Below are 19,652 nucleotides of genomic sequence, written 5' to 3'. Positions count from 1 at the left end.
TTGCACCTATACAAACTGTGTTTCGGTGGAATTGCAACTTGTTTACTAAGATTTTAACTGTGGAATTGCAACTGTGTTTCGGTAAAATGATGTTGAGCAATTTTTATAGTAGTAATATACAAATTCGTAATGATACTTACAGAATTATAGTGTTCCACACTTCCACTTCTTAAATAATATGAAAAACTAACAGAAAAGCACCTAATAGAAAAAAAATTAAAAAAGAAAAAAGAAAAAAAAAAAAAAGGAGAACAATAAATAGTTACCTATGGAGGTCAATTGTAGTACCAAAACCCAACATCTGGCACAGATTATGCCTGGCCTCAATCATTGTCATGGTCATTGCTATCAACCATGAAAGGCGTGTTTTGGTAGTAATTTCTCCACCTTGAGTAAAATGTCTCCACAAAGGTTGACTATAAATTAGTTAGGAAATTAATCTAACTACCAAATGTAGTTTTTTCCCCCCTTTTCCAATTGCCTTCTACAGCCTCACAGTGTGATATTTTGATGCAGCAGTCACAAACTCACAGTAACACTTTAGCACCTTACCTGTACATATAGAACAACATAAAAATTGATAGCACAAGGAAGTGACCACTGAAACATTGACCACTGGAAAAAAGCATCAACCAACAAAGAAATAGTGCATGCCACCCCAGACACCAAGTAGGATGAAAAAAGAAGAGAGTATAATGTTATTACTACATCACTTCAGGTACTAGAATTTTATAGAAAAACTGAGGCCAGAGAGGTTCGACTTGGTACAACATTTAATATAGGAGTTTCTGGTAAGAAAGAATCATTTGAAGAGATGATCAATCCCTAAATATTATACCTTTTTATTTGATGACACCAACAGAAGCAACTCCATCACAATATCCTTCCAATACATGTACACACTCCAGCAGCTTTACATACTCTTAAAAAAGATTTTTTTTAACCAAAAAACTAGTTTTGCACATTTGAATTGCCTTAATGGGTAAACTAATCAAGTTTTAAAAGTAACAAAGCTCCATATAAATAAGATTTAACCAAAAGAAAAAAAATACCATTGATTCTTTCATTTTAATTCTGCTTGAAGCATTCACTTTTCTTTCATACTGTGATTTTTTCTTTTTTCTTTTTTCTTTTTTTTTTGATAAGTAGTGAAAGAGGTTTACTTGCTATGGACTGGGATTCGAAGGAATTTTCATGAAATTCAATTGAGCTGGAGCCCAAAAGCAAAGAGGGTAGCAGCTGGTTGGTTCCAATACCTTGGTAAGGCAGAAGAAAAAAGGACTTATGGGGGACTTCAAGCTTGGCAGAAAATCCGATCTGGAAGAGATATCTTCAGGTGGGTTGAGGGATCACAGGTCCTCAACAATGCTTCTTTTTCCCCTTTTTTTCGGAAAATAAAAATAAAAATTCTTTGAACACATAATTGCCAAAGGACATTGAAATAGGTTCCTCTAAAATTACTAGGCATTAAAACTACAAAAATGTGACTTAGATGATTGGTAATCTGTCATTGCCTTCAATCATGAATCAAACAAAAAATCAGAACAATTTTCTATATCTTGATTAAGATACCCTTATAAACTTCAAAAAAACCAAAACCCTTAAATCTATACTGTAGGGTCACGTTCCGAAACGAACCATAATAGTTGTTGCGTCAGGACGTGAATGGGCCCATACAATATCATTTGTAGAGAGTGGGATCGAAAGGCTAAGTCGTGTTTACCCGGCGGTGGTTTTTGTTAAGGTGTTCTTACATGGCTCAGGTGTATTCACCTCAGGAACCCTCTTTTTCCTAGTGGGACTCCCCCCTTTCTTTAGGTTACATATTTTTTCTTTTATACTCCCATGCGTTCAATTTCCTTCGTCCACGTGTAGGATCGACCTTTCCAAGACTGATACTTGTCCCATCAGTCCTAAACCCAAGTCGTTGGGAGTAGTTGATAAAGCTAAAGGATATGGCTCTGTTAGGTGCAAAACTCAGTCTGGGAAAGGCAGTAAGGGCAGCCTTTCCTAGATATTTCAGATTTTCTTTTAAGATTGTCCCTATGCCGCTTTTGCCCCCTTTTCTTGGTGGAGCTTTGGGCCAGCTGAGGGCTGCACCGTCCTCGGCCGCTTTTCTGGGCCCATTTGTGCTTTGCACTAATGAGCTTGGACTACCACCTTCTTCGGCTTGGGCCTTAAAGCTTCCCGTGAACAAGTGGGTCTGGCCCATATATTGTTGGGCCCCACAATAGCCCCTCAAAACCCTGCTGTCCGACCTCTTGGTTGGAGAGGGGGGTTTTGGTAACTTCAAGCCTTTATTACGGCTCAGTTAATTCGACCCTTCCCTGGCGTTGGCAATTCTCCGAATGCCTAGGAAACGCTCCGATCTACGAGATATCCTTCTTGATTTAGCATTTATACGTTCTGTCTGTTTGGCTACCCGAAGTAGGTCTTTAATGTTTTCCCTTCACGAGACCTCTCAAATTCAATGGCTACTGATAACGTGGGGGAGCGGAACAGGCGCATTCTTGCTGGCAGATTTCCTTGAAGACCTGAACACATTTAATGCCATCCTCTTCGTCCCTTATATAAAGAGGGTGGACATGAGTTGTTTCTTTCATATGTGAATCCCTTAATCCCCCAGAAAACTGAAGTCCTTAGATTCCTCCCAGAATTCACATTTACCCTCTGATTATACCTCGACTCGTAATACGTTCGCCACAGTCATAGGTGATGAAGAAACCTTCTCCCTCCCAAAAATACCTTGTTCTGGCCAAGCTCGAGATGGCTCGGTCGGGGCAAGGATGGCGGAGACTTAAGATTTGTCTTGCCTACCTTTCAGCCAAAATCCGAAGCAGGAACTCGTCACGTCGCACCTTCGACGTGACTGAGCCGAGGACACACAGCATCATCACCACCCGCTCTCTCATAAGCATATCTAATGTGGTACCGGTGTGCTAGGAGTCAGGACTGGGGCAGGGACTAAATGCCCCTGCTTCTTCCTCTCTTCGTTCACTGGTGCCACCCTTTACTTTTCTTTCTTCTTCTTTCCACCACCAGCTCCATTCTGGGGCTTTTCCTTCTCTCTCTTTTGCTCCTTTCTCCTTCTTTTCATTTCTTCCCTCTTCTTCTCCTCCTTCTCTTGCTCATATCCTCCATCTTCCTCATCCTTTGTGCTCTTTGGTGACAAGAGCTTGCTGAAGTGCTTCCATGTGTTCCAATTCTTCTTCCTTCTCCTTTATCTTTTTCTAAAAAAGGTTCTTCTCCTGATACGAGCAGTACTGAGGCAGAGATTGGAGAAGCTTTGAAGGCGAGTTTAAAGGGTACCTGACTGTTTACTTATCTGTATTGCAGTGGTTATTGCTGCTTCAGCAGTATACCTTTTGTAGAGGCTTGTTTAAGCCCTTCTTTGTACGTTGTAACAATTTTCCATATTAATAAAAGTTACTATTCATTTATTTCGCATGTTCTGTTTTTATGTTTTATAAGTTTACACATGCTGCTCGGCACAATAATATAGCATTTGAATTAATGACAACTAAGGCTGAAATATTTGTTAATAAAAAGGTGTCACCATAACTTTAATAAAATTATTTAACATAGCAAAGCCGACCAGTGAGGAACGAAACTCACCTTAAAATTAGCCAAGATGAGGACTAAGTGCTCGATACAGTGTAGGAAATAACTATCCGAGGACGTTTCAATCGCCAAAAGGACAGTTTCCTTAGGTTAATGAAAGTTGGGTCGTTTCGCCATCTTTTTAACACACTGGCTTTAACCTTTTACAGTATCTGAGCCGAGAACCTTCCCCATTCGAGCAATCGGTTTCCCAAAAGGCTTGAGTCCGAGGACTTCGTAACACCTGGGTTCTGTCTTAAACTTAGATTTTTTTTTTTCTTTTTTTTTTTTATTACTTGGTTTCCCCATAGGCTTGAGTCCGAGGACCATGCAAACCCTAGGTTCTGTCTGAAACTTAGGTTTTCTCAGTACTTGGTTTCCCCATAGGCTTGGGTCTGAGGACCATACAAGGCCTAGGTTCTGTCCAAGACTCTTTGAGTTCAGTTTCTCCCTTTCCTCAGGTATTTCACGAGGTGCCGAGCAGGAAGTTGTCCTCGGCAACAGTTATTCCTCGGGGTGGGCCATTGCCCCTGGGCCCCCATGCAGAACAAGCCTGGGCCGCGAATTCACTTGGTCCACAACTTAAAGGGTATTTACGTAGTTTTTGGTTACGTAGTACTTTTTGGCGTCCCAATGTTCGAGGTGCACCTTCCAGAGACTCCTTTAATCCCCTGGTTGCAGGTGGCGTTGGAGATTGAGCCTACGCCATCTTGTCTGTAGCGTTCCTTGGGACGCTGCGTGAATTAAATGCCACCACCTTATCTCTTTAAATAAATAGGAGAGAAAGTTACTTCATCCTCACACCAATTCTTTAGTTTTCTCCCAAATCACAGCTCCTATACTCAGTGTTGTCCTCCCTTAGCACAATATGTCTGAGGCGAGGGTTGGGAAGAAGGAAATCTCTCCGCCACCGAAGTGCCGTGCCCTTATGAGACTAAAAATGGTGAGGTATGGGCACAGGAAGCATAAGTTCAAGAGAGTACTCCATTTCAATCGAGGGGAAAGGATGTCTCTCCCTCTTTTAGTCAAAATCCGAAGCAGGTTCTGTTCACGCCAGAACTTTGGTGTGTCAGAAGAAAGATTCTCCGCCATCAGCGCCTCTGCCTTGTGGCGGGCGAATATTTAGAGAAAGCCCCTCAACTTCTAACTCCCTGCACCTTTCCTTCAGCGGTGTCAGGCTCAAGTTGGGTCTCTTTTGCTGTTTGAGTTGTGGGCAAGTGAAAGTATTGAGGAAGAACAAGGTCTTGGAGCTGTAGCCAACCTCTCCTCTGATCTACTTCCTCAGCTTTACTTTATTCTCTTGTACCTTCCTTTCTTTTTGGTTATGTAGTGAGCTTTGACACAAACTGATTCTAGCTTTTCATTGTACGCTGTACTATTTCTTTGTTTTAGTAAAAAATTGAGATTTCTTTACTTGTTTTGAATGATGTTCCTTTGACAACACTACTTTGTGAGTGGGTGTGCTCCATGTGTGTGTTCCTCCTCGGCGGTATTTAAAGCAAGAACTCTTGAAGCACAATCCAGCTAATTCTAATCTACCGACACTATCAGGCATAATAATAATAACTCATAGTAAGTTAAATTTAGGAAACTAACCGAGATAACGTTTAAACATTCTGTAATAAGCGCGAGAATATTGTCTGAGGACGACAAATTCTAAATAATTCATCCGAGGGAGTGACCGAGCATTGCATGACTTCAGTTATGCTTTTGGAAACACGTTACTCCATTCCATACTGGTCCCTTTAGTGTTGAGGATCCGAAGGCAAGCTAGAGAATCCATGTAACACAGTTTTCCTTTTATGTAGTTGGTTTCCCCAGAGGCTTGGGTCCGAGGACCATACAAGGCCTTGGTTCTGTCCAAAACTTTTATTCTCTTTGTAAGTAGTTGGTTTCCCCAGAGACTTGGGTCCGAGGACCATACAAGGCCTTGGTTCTGTCCAAAACTTTTATTCTCCTTTTTAAGTAGTTGGTTTCCCCAGAGGCTTGGGTCCGAGAACCATACAAGGCCTTGGTTCTGTCCAAAACTTTTATTCTCCTTTTTAAGTAGTTGGTTTCCCTAGAGGCTTGGGTCCGAGAACCATACAAGGCCTTGGTTCTGTCCAAAACTTTTATTCTCCTTTTTAAGTAGTTGGTTTCCCCAGAGGCTTGGGTCCGAGGACCACACAAGGCCTTGGTTCTGTCCAAAACTTGTATTGTCTTTTTAAGTAGTTGGTTTCCCCAGAGGCTTGGGTCCAAGGACCATACAAGGCCTTGGTTCTGTCCAAAACTTTTATTCTCCTTTTTAAGTAGTTGGTTTCCCCAAAGGCTTGGGTCCGAGGACCATACAAGGCCTTGGTTCTGTCCAAAACTTTTATCGTCTTTTTAAGTAGTTGGTTTCCCCAGAGGCTTGGGTCCGAGGACCATACAAGGCCTTGGTTCTGTCCAAAACTTTTATTCTCTTTGTAAGTAGTTGGTTTCCCCAGAGGCTTGGGTCCGAGGACCATACAAGGCCTTGGTTCTGTCCAAAACTTTTATTCTCTTTGTAAGTAGTTGGTTTCCCCATAGGCTTGGGTCCGAGGACCATACAAGGCCTTGGTTCTGTCCAAAACTTTTATTCTCCTTTTTAAGTAGTTGGTTTCCCCAGAGGCTTGGGTCCGAGGACCATACAAGGCCTTGGTTCTGTCCAAAACTTTTATTCTCTTTGTATTTATTGATCTTCCGAAGGTTTAGCTCCTCAAATAAGGTGAGGGAAGCTAGCCTGATGTTTGAAGCCCCTAGACTTGCCCATGTCATTGACACCGTGGAACGTAGCCCCTAGTGGGAACTTATGTTGGAATAGCAACAATGTATTGCCGGTGATAAAGGCACCCTCGTAGTCCCTTGTTCGACAGAAACTCAACTTCACCACCGTTCGAGCTAACATGCAAGCCTTCCCACAGACGGCGCCAATTGTAGGGTCACGTTCCGAAACGAACCATAATAGTTGTTGCGTCAGGACGTGAATGGGCCCATACAATATCATTTGTAGAGAGTGGGATCGAAAGGCTAAGTCGTGTTTACCCGGCGGTGGTTTTTGTTAAGGTGTTCTTACATGGCTCAGGTGTATTCACCTCAGGAACCCTCTTTTTCCTAGTGGGACTCCCCCCTTTCTTTAGGTTACATATTTTTTCTTTTATACTCGCATGCGTTCAATTTCCTTCGTCCACGTGTAGGGTCGACCTTTCCAAGACTGATACTTGTCCCATCAGTCCCAAACCCAAGTTGTTGGGAGTAGTTGATAAAGCTAAAGGATATGGCTTTGTTAGGTGCAAAACTCAGTCTGGGAAAGGCAGTAAGGGCAGCCTTTCCTAGATATTTCAGATTTTCTTTTAAGATTGTCCCTATGCCGCTTTTGCCCCCTTTTCTTGGTAGAGCTTTGGGCCAGCCGAGGGCTGCATCGTCCTCGGCCGCTTTTCTGGGCCCATTTGTGCTTTGCGCTAATGAGCTTGGACTACCACCTTCTTCGGCTTGGGCCTTAAAGCTTCCCGTGAACAAGTGGGTCTGGCCCATATATTGTTGGGCCCCACATATACCACCAATTCTACATAACCCAGAAACCAAAAAGAAAAAATCACAAGCAAATTAAGCACCAATCAAATCGTCTACATAAGAAAAATTATTTTCTTTCTCCATTTGTTTCGATGAAAAATCTTGTGTAAAGATAGGTTTCCGTGCTTTCCAGTGTTTGGAAGCATAAAAAAAAGATAAGTCAAAGAAAAACTATATTTAGTCAACATAAAAAGTATGACTTATTTTTAGATATTGTTTTCCATTAAATTTTTTTGGAAAACAACTCTATCTCACAGCAAGCTAAGTAAAGAAAGTTATGAGATTGTTTTTCAACTCATTTAAAGTTGTTACCAAACATTGGAAAATGAGATAATTTTATAAAAAATGATTTTTGAAAAATGACTCATTTTCTAGAAAACATCATTGCTGAAACAAACAGAGCGTTATAAGTACATAAGAAAACACATTTATGAGAAATTCCTCTAGCTTCCTAAAGAACTTCACAATGTACAAACCCCAAGTCTGGAACAAAATACCCAAATGCACAAATGGATTGCACAAATAACTAACCAACAAGTATTCATTAAATAATTACAAATGTCTCATTGTTCCACAAAATAACAAACTAAAATTAGTAAATATGATCTACCACTAGTCAACTCCTGAGTCTAGTGTCAACACAATTCAGGAAAGCATGTGAAACTAAGGCTGTGTTTGTTTTGGCTGAAAAGGATTTCAGGAAATCATTTTACACCAGCCTGAGTGTTTGGTAAGCATAGAAAATTGGTTCAAACGGAAATCAATTTCCGCGTTGACCATAAAATACCCCTCCAAAGCCGGAAATGATTTTCAGTTTCTATTTTACCTTCAAATGAATTCCAGGCTCACAGACAGAGAGAGAGGGAGAGAGCAAGAAGAGAGAGCACAAGTGACCGCCCAGCTAAGCTCCGGCCAGCCCAGATCGTGCCGCCCCCACCACCCAAATCACGCCGCCCCACTGCCCAGATCACGCGCTGGCCAAACACCTAAGACCCACAAACACCGGTCCATCCAGATCTCAGCCCACCCCTCCCTCATCACCGATCCACCTCTCCGATCGCCAGCCATGCACCCACGGTGAGTTTCTCCTTCATCTTCTCACTCCACCTCACCGTCGACCAATCAAACACCTCCTCCACCTCTGCATGAACCTGATCCACCACCGCCATAACTCGATCTGGAACGATATCACCATCCCTCTCTTCAATCGGTCTCACCCTCCCTCTCTTCTCCACAGTGGTCTTCATCTTCTCATCTCACTTTTTCTCTCTAAACCGAACCAAACCCCCCACATATTTCTGTGTTTGATATTCTTTTTTTTTTTTTTTTTAGATTTTGTTGTTTTTGTGGTGGTGCTTTGGTGGATTTTGGTGGTAATGAAGCAATGGGGGCGGTTTTTTTCCTCTTCTCAATCTAGATTTTGGGTGGTTGGTGGTGGGTTGTGCTTTTCCTTGGTGGTGGTGGTGGCGGTGGCTGGAGCAAGTGCTGGCTGGGGGCTGACTTGTGTTTCCCTTTTCTGAAAATAGGTTTTTTACATGTAAGACCAAACACAAGAAATAATTTTCTGGCATAATTTTCACAACACAGTCAAACAACCGAACATGTTTTCCTTTCCTGAAAATAGCATTTCCGGAAAATATTTTACATGAACCAAACACAGCCTAAGACAAATTGAAGTAAGGTATTCACTACACCTTAAATTTAAGCATAATATATATTTTTATAGTAACATTCAACACGCAACTCCAACACTTAATTTTACTGGAGGGAACATTTATTAAAGCTAATTCCACTAGCAAATGGATGTATGACCACAAAGAAGGCCAAACTTTATAACAACTATTTTTCGCATTGACTTTACATTAGACAAAATTTGAAATAACTATCCATGAAAATAGGTCAAAAGAAACAACATTAATGCACAATGAAATCTCAACAACGGATAGATCAATTAAAGGAACAATCAATCTTGCGCATACAAATGATGAGAAATATCAATCTTGCGCATATAAATGATGGGAAATATCATCTTATAAAAAATATAAAATTTACTCAAAACAAATACATGTCACTTACAGATTGACATGTGACGGGTAAAAATATGAAACTTGTCCTCGATCTTGAGAAACTAAAACCCCTTCACACAAACTTGTGAAACAATTCTTGAATGTTCTTATCTACTTGATTAGATGACAGCAAGTCAACCAACATGGTTGCAACCGTTGCATTTGCCGAAAAACCCTTGTCAACCATTATTTTGAGATATTTCATTGCCTTTGATGTCTCATTGTGTTGCAATAACCCTTGTATGATTGTGTTATATGTATGATCGTTAGGTGAACAACCATTCCCATCCATTTTCTCAAGCAGCTCACTCGCTTCATCTAGTAGTCCCTCTTGGCAAAGCCCTTTGAGCATTATGGTGTAAGTTCGAACATTGGGTTGCAATCCTTTTGCAGGTATACTATAAAAGAGTTCTCTTGCAGTTGTAAGTTTCCCGACATTACACAAACCGTCAATCAATATGCTGTAAATCACAACATCGTTGCCCAGCATTTTGCCTTCCATCCCCTGAAACAATTTTATTGCCTCAACAATTTGTTTATTCTTACAAAGGCCATCCATCAATATAGCATAGGTTTGGGGATCTGGAGGTTGGCCATAAGCCTGCATCTTATGGAATAGATCTAGTGCAGCCTGGGGTCTCCCTACTCGGAAAAAACCACTTATAAGAGTGTTGTAAGTCACAATATTAGGAGTCACTCCTTTGTTGGACATTTCATGAAACAAACTCCTTGCTTCATCAATTCTTTTATTCTTGCAATATCCATTGATCAATATGCTATAGCTATACACATTAGGTGAACAACCCCTCTCAACCATCACATTAAATGCTTTGACTGCATCATCCATTTTGTTTTGCAAACAGTATCCATCAATCAAAGAACTGTAAGTGATAGTGTTAGGCTCAATGCCTCTTTGAATCATCACATCAAAAACTTCTTTTGCCTCTGTCAGCTTCCCCTCTTTGCAAAGTGTGTCCACCAATATGTTGAAGGTATGTGCATTTGGCATGATCTTCCTTTGCACCATCTCATTCAATAAAGTAGTAGCCTCCTTCCACCGGCCAAAATTGCATAGGCCTTGAAATAAGCACGTGTAAGTGATAATGTTTGGTTGAATGCCTTTACTCCTCATTTCAGATAAAAGATTCAAAGCTTCAGTTACCAATTTGTCCTTACATAAATTGTCAATAATTGTGCTATAGAGCACCACATTAGCTTTAAACTTCCCCTCTTCCATCTTCCTAAGCAATCTAATAGCCATATCAGTCTTACCAATCTTACACAGAGCATTTAGTATCGTTCCACAAGTAACTGCATCCGGTTCATGCCCATTCTTCTCCATTTCTTCTACCAACCTCACAGCTCCAGCAATTTTACCTTGAAGACAGAGCCCTTTGACAAGAGTGTTTAGAGTTATATGGTTTTGCTGATAACCAAGTTTGAAAATCGTTGCTAAGACAGAGAACCCAAAATCTAGACGGTTTAAATGGCAGAAGCAGTTAATCAAAATAGTAAGAGAATAAAGATCAGGAGAGATACCATATGATTCGATTTGTTTAATTAGAGTAATGACTTGAGAGTAATGCTTCATTCTCGCAATGGCACCCAACAACTGAGTGAAATCCACAATGGAAGGCAAAGGGCTTAAGTGAAGCATTTTATCAAACAGGTCTAAGGCATGATCAAGATTCCTAAAGCTTCCAGATTTGCACTCATTTCTCACATATTCCAACAACCCATTTGGGCTTTCCGCATTTTTACTACTGGTAAGAGTAGAATAATTATAATAAGAATGAAATGGAAGGCTTACTCTAATTCTCAAACGATTGCATATAAAAAGAAGAGAGCTTGTTGATTTAGCAGAAAAATCACACCTACCCATTTCCCTGAAGAAGAAGAAGAAGAAGAAGCAGTTCTGACAGCTCTTCCAATTCGGGTCGGATTTCAGTGGAGCTCCGGAGCTTCAATGGAGAAAGCCGTGGCAGATAGAAGCAGTAGTGAGTAGTGAGAGAAAATGATATGGGGTGGCAAACCGCATACTAACATAAGGTGGGTTTTTTTTTTTTTTTTTTTTTAAACGCCTCGAACTTTTATTTAAAAAAGTCAGTTATAAAGTAAATATAATCGATGATAAGTACATTATGAAAGTGTGAAAAAAAAATCCTTGTTAAGGCAAAATTATGTTTGCAAAAATTAATGTAATAAGTAGGGAGAATTTTTTTTTTTTTAATTTTCTTTTTGGGGATTATATAAGTAGACCAAAAAGTGAATCATCCAATTAACTGGCCATAGAAAAAAGTTTTCTTCCAAGACTCCAAACTGATGACTAATTATTTACTAAATGAAAAAGAATATTCATTCCTCATACCAGGTAATAGTGAATTAAATCCTTTGTCAGTGGTAACCTTAGAGATGCTGGCTGCGAGGCATGCCCCAAGAGGTAGGCTTACAGCAATCCCATTTTGAAGACGATTCCGAGATTGGAATAAAGGCGCCGCAGAAAGGAAACATGTTGTTCTCCTCCTTTGGTCATTTAGTTAGGGATACTATATCCTTTGTTAGTCCCTTACGTAGCTTTTCTTTCTCTCATAATGTAAGGTAAGGAAATGCGGTCACACATGTCTTAGTTCAGAGAGTAAGACTATCTTTTCCTTTACTTGTCTGGATGAAATCTGTTCTACCAGATTTAAATTCTGTGGTTTTTGCTGATTTTTCAGTACACTAATATTTATGTAAACATTTTAGTTTTCTAAATAAATAAAAAAAAGTAATAGTGAATTATACTAATATTGATATGAAAAGAAGTCAGCATTATTCTCAAAGTATTGATAATATTTTCTCAAACATAAATTTTATCGAAATCACTATATTTATATGAAAGTTCATTAGATTATTCACATGTAATTATATGATTTATAAAATCATTTTTTAAAAAAAATATACAACTATTAAATAGAGAAAATGACTAAAAGTATATATGTTTGCTATTTGAGTTATCGCATAATATTCTCCAACTCATTTTGGAGAAAAATTCTCTCCATTGTACATTGTAGATTGGATTTTTTTTTTTTTTGAATAAATTTTATCTACTTAGACAAAAGGAGAATTTGAGCTTCATGGCCCTAAAATCATTAAACTAATTTGACAAAGTTGTATCTTTAAGTCATGCATGTATTGTGTGCCTTTATTTTTTTTTTTAATTTAAATTTTTTTAATAATGTAATTAAGTTATTTACTTATGTACAATTTTTTTTTAAATGGTTAGAAATTTATGCTACCCCTTGGACCTCATGCACAAACACACTTTATACATGGGGAGTTACTTGTACTAACAAGTCCAATAAATTTGTATAACCTCACTTTAAGTACGACAGTGCTTTTATCTATTTTAAACAAATTGGTAAAATCCAATCTGAACACACAGAATCGCTTGTTGAGCTTTTAGAGTTTTTATTGTGTAAAGCCTTTGTAATTGAGTTGGTATGATAATATTTCATTAATCATATCTAGTTTTTGGGTTATGGATTAGGTTTAAATTGGTTTTATAAATAATGTTTACTTTATTACATAACTTGAATAATTGGAACATACCTTTAATGGAAAGTAATATTTGCTTGATAGGCACTTCCCATTTTATTATGTTTGCCTTTGAGAAAATGAAGGTTGCAAACTCGAGACAATTCGGAATTAATTTTTGGAACACAAATGGATTACTATAATTCAAGAAAACCAAGTTTATAATATATTGATATCGTTTAGATTTATATAGTTATATGGATTTTCTCAAGTATATTACTGTTATTATTGAGTGAAATTGTTAAAAAAGCAGATATGTTAGGTGTCATTTAGTTGAAATGACTTGAATTTATAAATTAGGAAACTCAAAATGGTGAATAAATTGCATTTTCTTGTTACCTTAGAAAACACTGAACAAGGGTTTCCAAAAAAAGAAAAAACACAGAAAAATAACTAAGACAAAAGTTGAAGAAATAGATGTGTTTTAACCCATTTTCCACAATGTGAATCATCAATACTAAACTTAAATATTGGTCAAAGACATCTACTAACCATGAGCTACAATAAAGAGGAAAGAAATTATTTCAATACCATGGTAATAGAATTATGTGAGCTCTAAATGGGTGATCACCCTTCTTTAGGATTTCACAACGGCATAATGATTCACCTATTCAACAAAACCTTTGCTCAACAATGAATCACATAGGAAATGGACCAACCTACAGCTAATGTATCTGTTGCAATGCATCTAGATATGATGGATGAAAATGCGCCTACGCTCAAGTATTAAAAGCAAGTGCAGTGTATTTTGTTGTGGGTGCCATATAACACATGCTCTTCTTACATATGGGATATAGTTCTTTTTAGTTTTTATATGAAATTTTATTTTTAAAAAAACCCCATACCATTGAGATGTACCCAACCACTTGTTAATCCATTAAGGCCGGCAATCAAACACCTACGGCGTTTTAACCAAAATCCTGATGGTTATGCATTGAAGAGGATCCATATGGAAAAGAAGATCAGATCAATTACACCATAATCAAGACCCTCTAACTAAGGTACCACTACTCCCATTTTAGCTAAAGAGATTGGTGACTCACAAAAGATAAACATAAATGGATCTTCCAGTACCCATAGCATTTACCATATAGGAATACGAGAATTAACCTTTTAATCATGAATGGAAATTAGGGGAGCAGACAAGATATTTCAACCATGTCCATTAAAGGGGAGCCAAAAACAAGGGTATCCCAAAATAAAAAGGTTTATTTCTATGAAATATGAATCATTAATTTTTTTAGAATCTACAAGGCAAGCGTCAATTTCTTTCATATGGTAACAATGATCTAAACAAACAGATACATTCTTAAGACAATATCAAATGTAAAATGCATGAACACCACATAACAACACTAACATCCCATTTGACGGAGACTGTAGCCCAAAAATGTTACTGAATATTTACTGATCTCCTAAGCCTGCAAGAACCAAAAAGATAGAGACAAATTCAAATAATAAGTCCATAATTATACATAAGGTTATCAGGAATGAATTTGAATACAACACTAGAGCCTACCCTTAATAGAAATATTGTGGGAAAGCAAGTCTAGGCCCTCGTACAGCCATTCCCTAGAAGTGGCACATGTTCTCTGGATATACCTATAATAGAACCCACAGAAATGGCCCCAATCGGTGGATATTATTCAATTTCCCATGCATAGGATAAAATATGAGAGAGAGAGAGAGAGAGAGAGAGAGAGAGAGAGAGAGAGAGAATGTCAATCAATATACCAGTGGTGGCATTGTCCGGGATTGAAGAACAAGTTTATCGGTGGCATCCACGGCATTTGGAAGATCCTTCTTGTTTGGAAATACGAGCAGCAATGCATCCCTCAAAGCAGCCTAGGCATTCAACAAGAATTATATTATGCACAAGAAAATTTTCAACAAAATTTTCAACAAAATTTGGACATAGTGGGTAACTAAATTTGCTACTTGCTTACAGTAAGGAATGCAAATAGACAATTTTGGGTCCTTTTTACTCTATAAGATAAAGGGGTATACATGTCATTAATTCCAACAAAACACTTAAATCGGAATAATGCATAAAGTAACAGTATTACAATAGCAATGTTTACAACAACAAAAAATGATCCAACTTCATTCAATATGAGAATTGTTGATTATATTTATATAGTATTAGTTTTTATGATGCACAGATACTTCATTTGGAGTCCCGTACCAATGTCGTATCCGTGTTGTACCTGTCTCATAATAGTGTCCTATCTACCGTATCATGTTATAATTTTTAAAAAATTGCTCATGTCACCATATAATACCCATACCCATGTCCGTACACCCTAGGTTTCTAGAAGAAGAGTAATGTAAGAACACAATCAATTTTTCAAAGATTAAAATTTTCTTTTCTTTTAAGGCTGCATAACTAAATTAACATATTATACGTTCATTGAGCTCCTATCAGGATGGAACCTTTAATTACCTCATTCAACATCCGGTGCAGATTATGCCTGGCCTCAACCATTGTCATGGTCATTGCTCCACCTTGAGTAAAAGGTCTCCACAAAAGTTGACTATTATTTAGTCAGGAAATTAATCTAACTACCAACTGTAGATTTTTCTTTTTCCACCTTTTCCAATTGCCTTCCATAGCCTCACCATGTGATATTTTGAAGCAGTAGTCACATTAAACTTTAGCACCTGTACATATAGAACAACATAAAAATTGATAGCACAAAGAAGTGACTACTGAAACATTGACCATTGGAAAGAAGCATCAACTAACAATCAAATAGTGCATGCCACCTCAGACACCAAGTAGGATAGAAAAAGAAGAGTATAATGTTATTACTACACCACTTCAAACAATAGAATTTTATATATAGAACAATTGAGGCCAGAGAGGTTCGACTTGATACAACATTTAATATGGGAGTTTCTAGTAAGCAATAAGAATCATTTAAAGAGATGATTAAACCCAATATATTATACCTTTTTTCATTTGATGACACCAACAGAAGCAACTCCATCACTATGTCCTTCCAATACAAGTGTACAGACTCCAGCAGCTTTACATGCTCTTGAAGAAGACTTTTTTTAACAAAAAAAGGTTTTGCACATTTGAACTGCCGTCCTGGAGAAACTAATCAAGTTTTAAAAGTAACAAAGCTCCATATATATAAGATTTAACCAAAAGAAGAAAAAAAATACCATTGATTCTTTCATTTTAATCCTGCTTGAAGCATTTGCTTTAGTTTCATACTGTGTTTGTTTTTTTTGGATTAGTGAAAGAGATTTACTTGCTATGGACTGGGATTCGAAGGAATTTTCATGAAATTCAATTGAGCTGGAGCCCAAAGGCAAAGAGGGTAGCAGATGGTTGGTTCCAATACCTTAGTAAAGCAGAAGAAAAAAGGACTTGTGGAGGACTTGAAGCTTGGCAGAAAATCAGATCTCGAAGAGAGATCTTCAGATGGGTTGAGGGATCACAGGTCCTCAATGATGCTTCTTTTTCCCCTTTTTTTGGAAAATAAAATTAAAAATTCTTTGAACACATAATTGCAAAAGGACAAAGAAATAGGTTCCTATATAATCACGGAGGCATTAAAACTACAAAAATGTGACTTAGATGATGGGTAATTTGACATTGCCTTCAATCATGAATCAAACAAAAAATCATAATTATTTTCTATATCCTAATTAAGATACCCTTACAAACTTCAAAACCCCAAAACCCTTAAATCTGTACCACCAATTCTACCTAACCCAAAAACCAAAAAGAAAGGATCACAAGCAAATTAATCACCAAACAAATCATCTACATAAGAAGACACTATTTTCTTTTATAAGTACATAAGAAAACACATTCATAATAAATTCCTCTAGCTTCCTAAAGAACTTCACAATGTACAAACCCCAAGTCTGGGACAAAGTACCCAAATGCACAAATAGAATTCATTAATGAAGAATTTTCGGGAAAAAAAGTCATGAACAAATGGATTGCACAAATAACTAAGCAACAAGTATTCCTTAAATAATTACAAATGTCTCATTAGTTCCACAAAATAACAAACTAAAATTAGTAAATATGATCTACCTCTAGTCAAGCTCATATGTCAGCCCATTTTATGCCAAAAATAAAATTGAATTTCTTCTTTCATACACTTGTTTAAGCATCCACAACATCAAACATTGGATTTTATGATCACCAAATCATCAAGTTATTTTTGCACCATAATGCAACCAAAGTTGCAAATCTTCTTCATTAAGTTCAAAAGCGTTTCGAACTACACAAATATAAATTGGTTCCAACTCCCGAGTCTAGTGTCAATAAATTTCAAGAAAGCATGTGAAACTAAGACAAATTCAGCCTAGAAATAGAAGTCAAGTATTCGCTACACCTTGCATTTAAGTGTAATATATATTTTTATTGAATAACATTTAACATGCAACTCCAACACTTAATTTTATTCGAGGAAACATTTATTAATGATAATTTCACTTGCTAATGGATGTATGACCACAAAGAAGGCCAAACTTTAAAACAAATATATTTAGCATTAACTTTACATTTGACAAAATTGAAATAAATATCTATGAAAATACGTTGAAAGCAGCAACATAAGTGCACAATTAAATCTCATCAAAAGATAGAACAAACAATCTTGCGCATATAAATGAAGAAAAAGTTCATCTTGTAAAAAATATAAAGTTTACTAAAAGAAAAAACATGTCACTTATAGATTGACAAGTGATGGGTAAAAATATGAAGCTTGCCCTTGATCTGGAGAAGCTAAAAAACCTTCACACAAACTTGTGAAGCAATTCTTGAATGTTCTTATTCACTTGATTAGATGACAACAAGTCAACCAACATGGTTGCAACGGTCGCATTTGCTGAGAAACCCTTGTCAGCCATTATTTTGAGATATTTCATTCCTTTGATGTCTCATTGTGTTGCAATAACCCTTGGATGATTGTGTTATATGTGCGATCATTAGGTGTATAACTGTTCCCATCCATTTTCTCAAGCAGCTCACTCGCTTCATCTATTAGTCCCTCTTTGCAAAGCCCATTGAGCATTATGGTGTAAGTTCGAACATTGGGTTGCAATCCTTTCGCAGGTAGACTATAAAAGAGTTCTCTTGCATCTGTAAGTTTCCCAGCATTACACAAACCGTCAATCAATATGTTGTAAATCACAATATCGTTGCCCAACGTTTTGTCTTCCATCCCCTGAAACAATTTTATTGCCTCAACAATTTGTTTATTTTTACAAAGGCCATCCATCAATATAGCATAGGTTTGGGGATTTGGAGGTTGGCCACAAGCCTGCATCTTATGGAATAAATCTAGTGCAACCTGTAGTCTCCCCACTCGACAAAAACCACTTATAAGAGTGTTGTAAGTCACAACATTGGGAGTCACTCCTTTGTTGGACATTTCATGAAACAGACTCCTTGCTTCATCAATTCTTTTATTCTTGCAATATCCATTGATCAATATGCTATAACTATACACATTAGGTGAACAACCCCACTCAACCATCACATTAAATGCTTTGACTGCATCATCCATTTTGTTTTGCAAACAGTATCCATCAATCAAAGAATTGTAAGTGACGGTGTCAGGCTCAATGCCTCTTTGAATCATCACATCAAAAACTTCTTTCGCCTCTGTCAACTTCCCCTTTTTGCAAAGTGTGTCCACCAATATGCTGAAGGTATGTGCATTTGGCATGATCTTCCTTTGCACCATCTCATTCAATAAAGTAGTAGCCTCCTTCCACCGGCCAAAATTGCATAGGCCTTGAAATAAGCACGTGTAAGTGATAATGTTTGGTTGAATGCCTTTACTCTTCATTTCAAATAGAAGATTCAAAGCTTCAGTTACCAATTTTTCTTTACATAAATTGTCAATGATTGTGCTATAGAGCACCACATTAGGTTTAAACTTCCCTTCCTCCATCTTCCTAAGCAATCTAATAGCCATATCAGTCTCACCAATCTTACACAAACTATGTACTATTGTTCCACAAGTAATTTCATTAGGTTCATAGCCTTTCTTCTCCATTTCATCTACCAACCTCACAGCTCCAGCAATGTTACCTTGGAGACAGAGGCCCTTGACAAGAGTGCTTAGAGTTATATGGTTTGGTTGATAACCAAGTTTCAAAAGTCTTGCCAAGATGGAGAACCCAAAATCTACTCGGTTCAAGTGGCAAAAGCAGTTAATCAAAACAGTGAGAGTATAAACATTGGGAGCAATTCCTAACGATTCCATTTGTCCAATTAGATTAATGACTACTGAGTAATGCTTCATTCTTGCAATGGCACCCAAAAACTGAGTGAAATCCACAATGGAAGGCAAAGGGCTTAAGTGAAGCATTTTATCAAACAGGTCTAAGGCATGATCAAGATTCCTAAAGCTTCCAGATTTGCACACAACTCTCACATATTCCAACAACCCATTTGGGCTTTCCACATTTTCTCTACTAGTAAGAGTAGAATTATAATAATAAGAATGAAATGGAAGGCGTACCGTAATTTTCAAGCGATTGCATATAAAAAGAAGAGAGCTAGTTGATTTAGCAGAAAAACCCATTTCCTGAAGATGAAGAAAAAGAAGAAGCAAATTTGACAGATATTAGTTTTGTGGTGGTAGATCCAGCTAAAAATTCGGGTCCGGTTTCGGTGGAGCTTATGAGCTTCAATGGAGAAGCAGTGGTAGATCGTAGAGGTGAGAGAGAGAGAGGGATGCAGTGGCAGATTACACTGTTCCATAAACGGTGGGTTTTCTTTTCTTTTTTTTCTTACTTTATACTAATTTTTAAGGTTTTTTCTTCTGATAAATGAAACATAGTTATATGAAATTCTTGACA

The 19,652-nt window shown here is 37.6% G+C and overlaps 1 pseudogene; it reads right to left on the bottom strand.

Annotated features, from left to right (window-relative positions):
• Positions 1-112: 112 nt before the first annotated feature.
• Positions 113-19,594, bottom strand: LOC126716535 (pentatricopeptide repeat-containing protein At5g65560-like; annotated as a pseudogene).
• Between the last annotated feature and the right edge of the window lie 58 nt (positions 19,595-19,652).

This window comes from Quercus robur, chromosome 3, assembly GCF_932294415.1.
Source record: "Quercus robur chromosome 3, dhQueRobu3.1, whole genome shotgun sequence".
NCBI classification, from domain to species: Eukaryota; Viridiplantae; Streptophyta; class Magnoliopsida; order Fagales; family Fagaceae; genus Quercus; species Quercus robur.
This window is presented reverse-complemented; position numbering and strand designations above follow the sequence as displayed.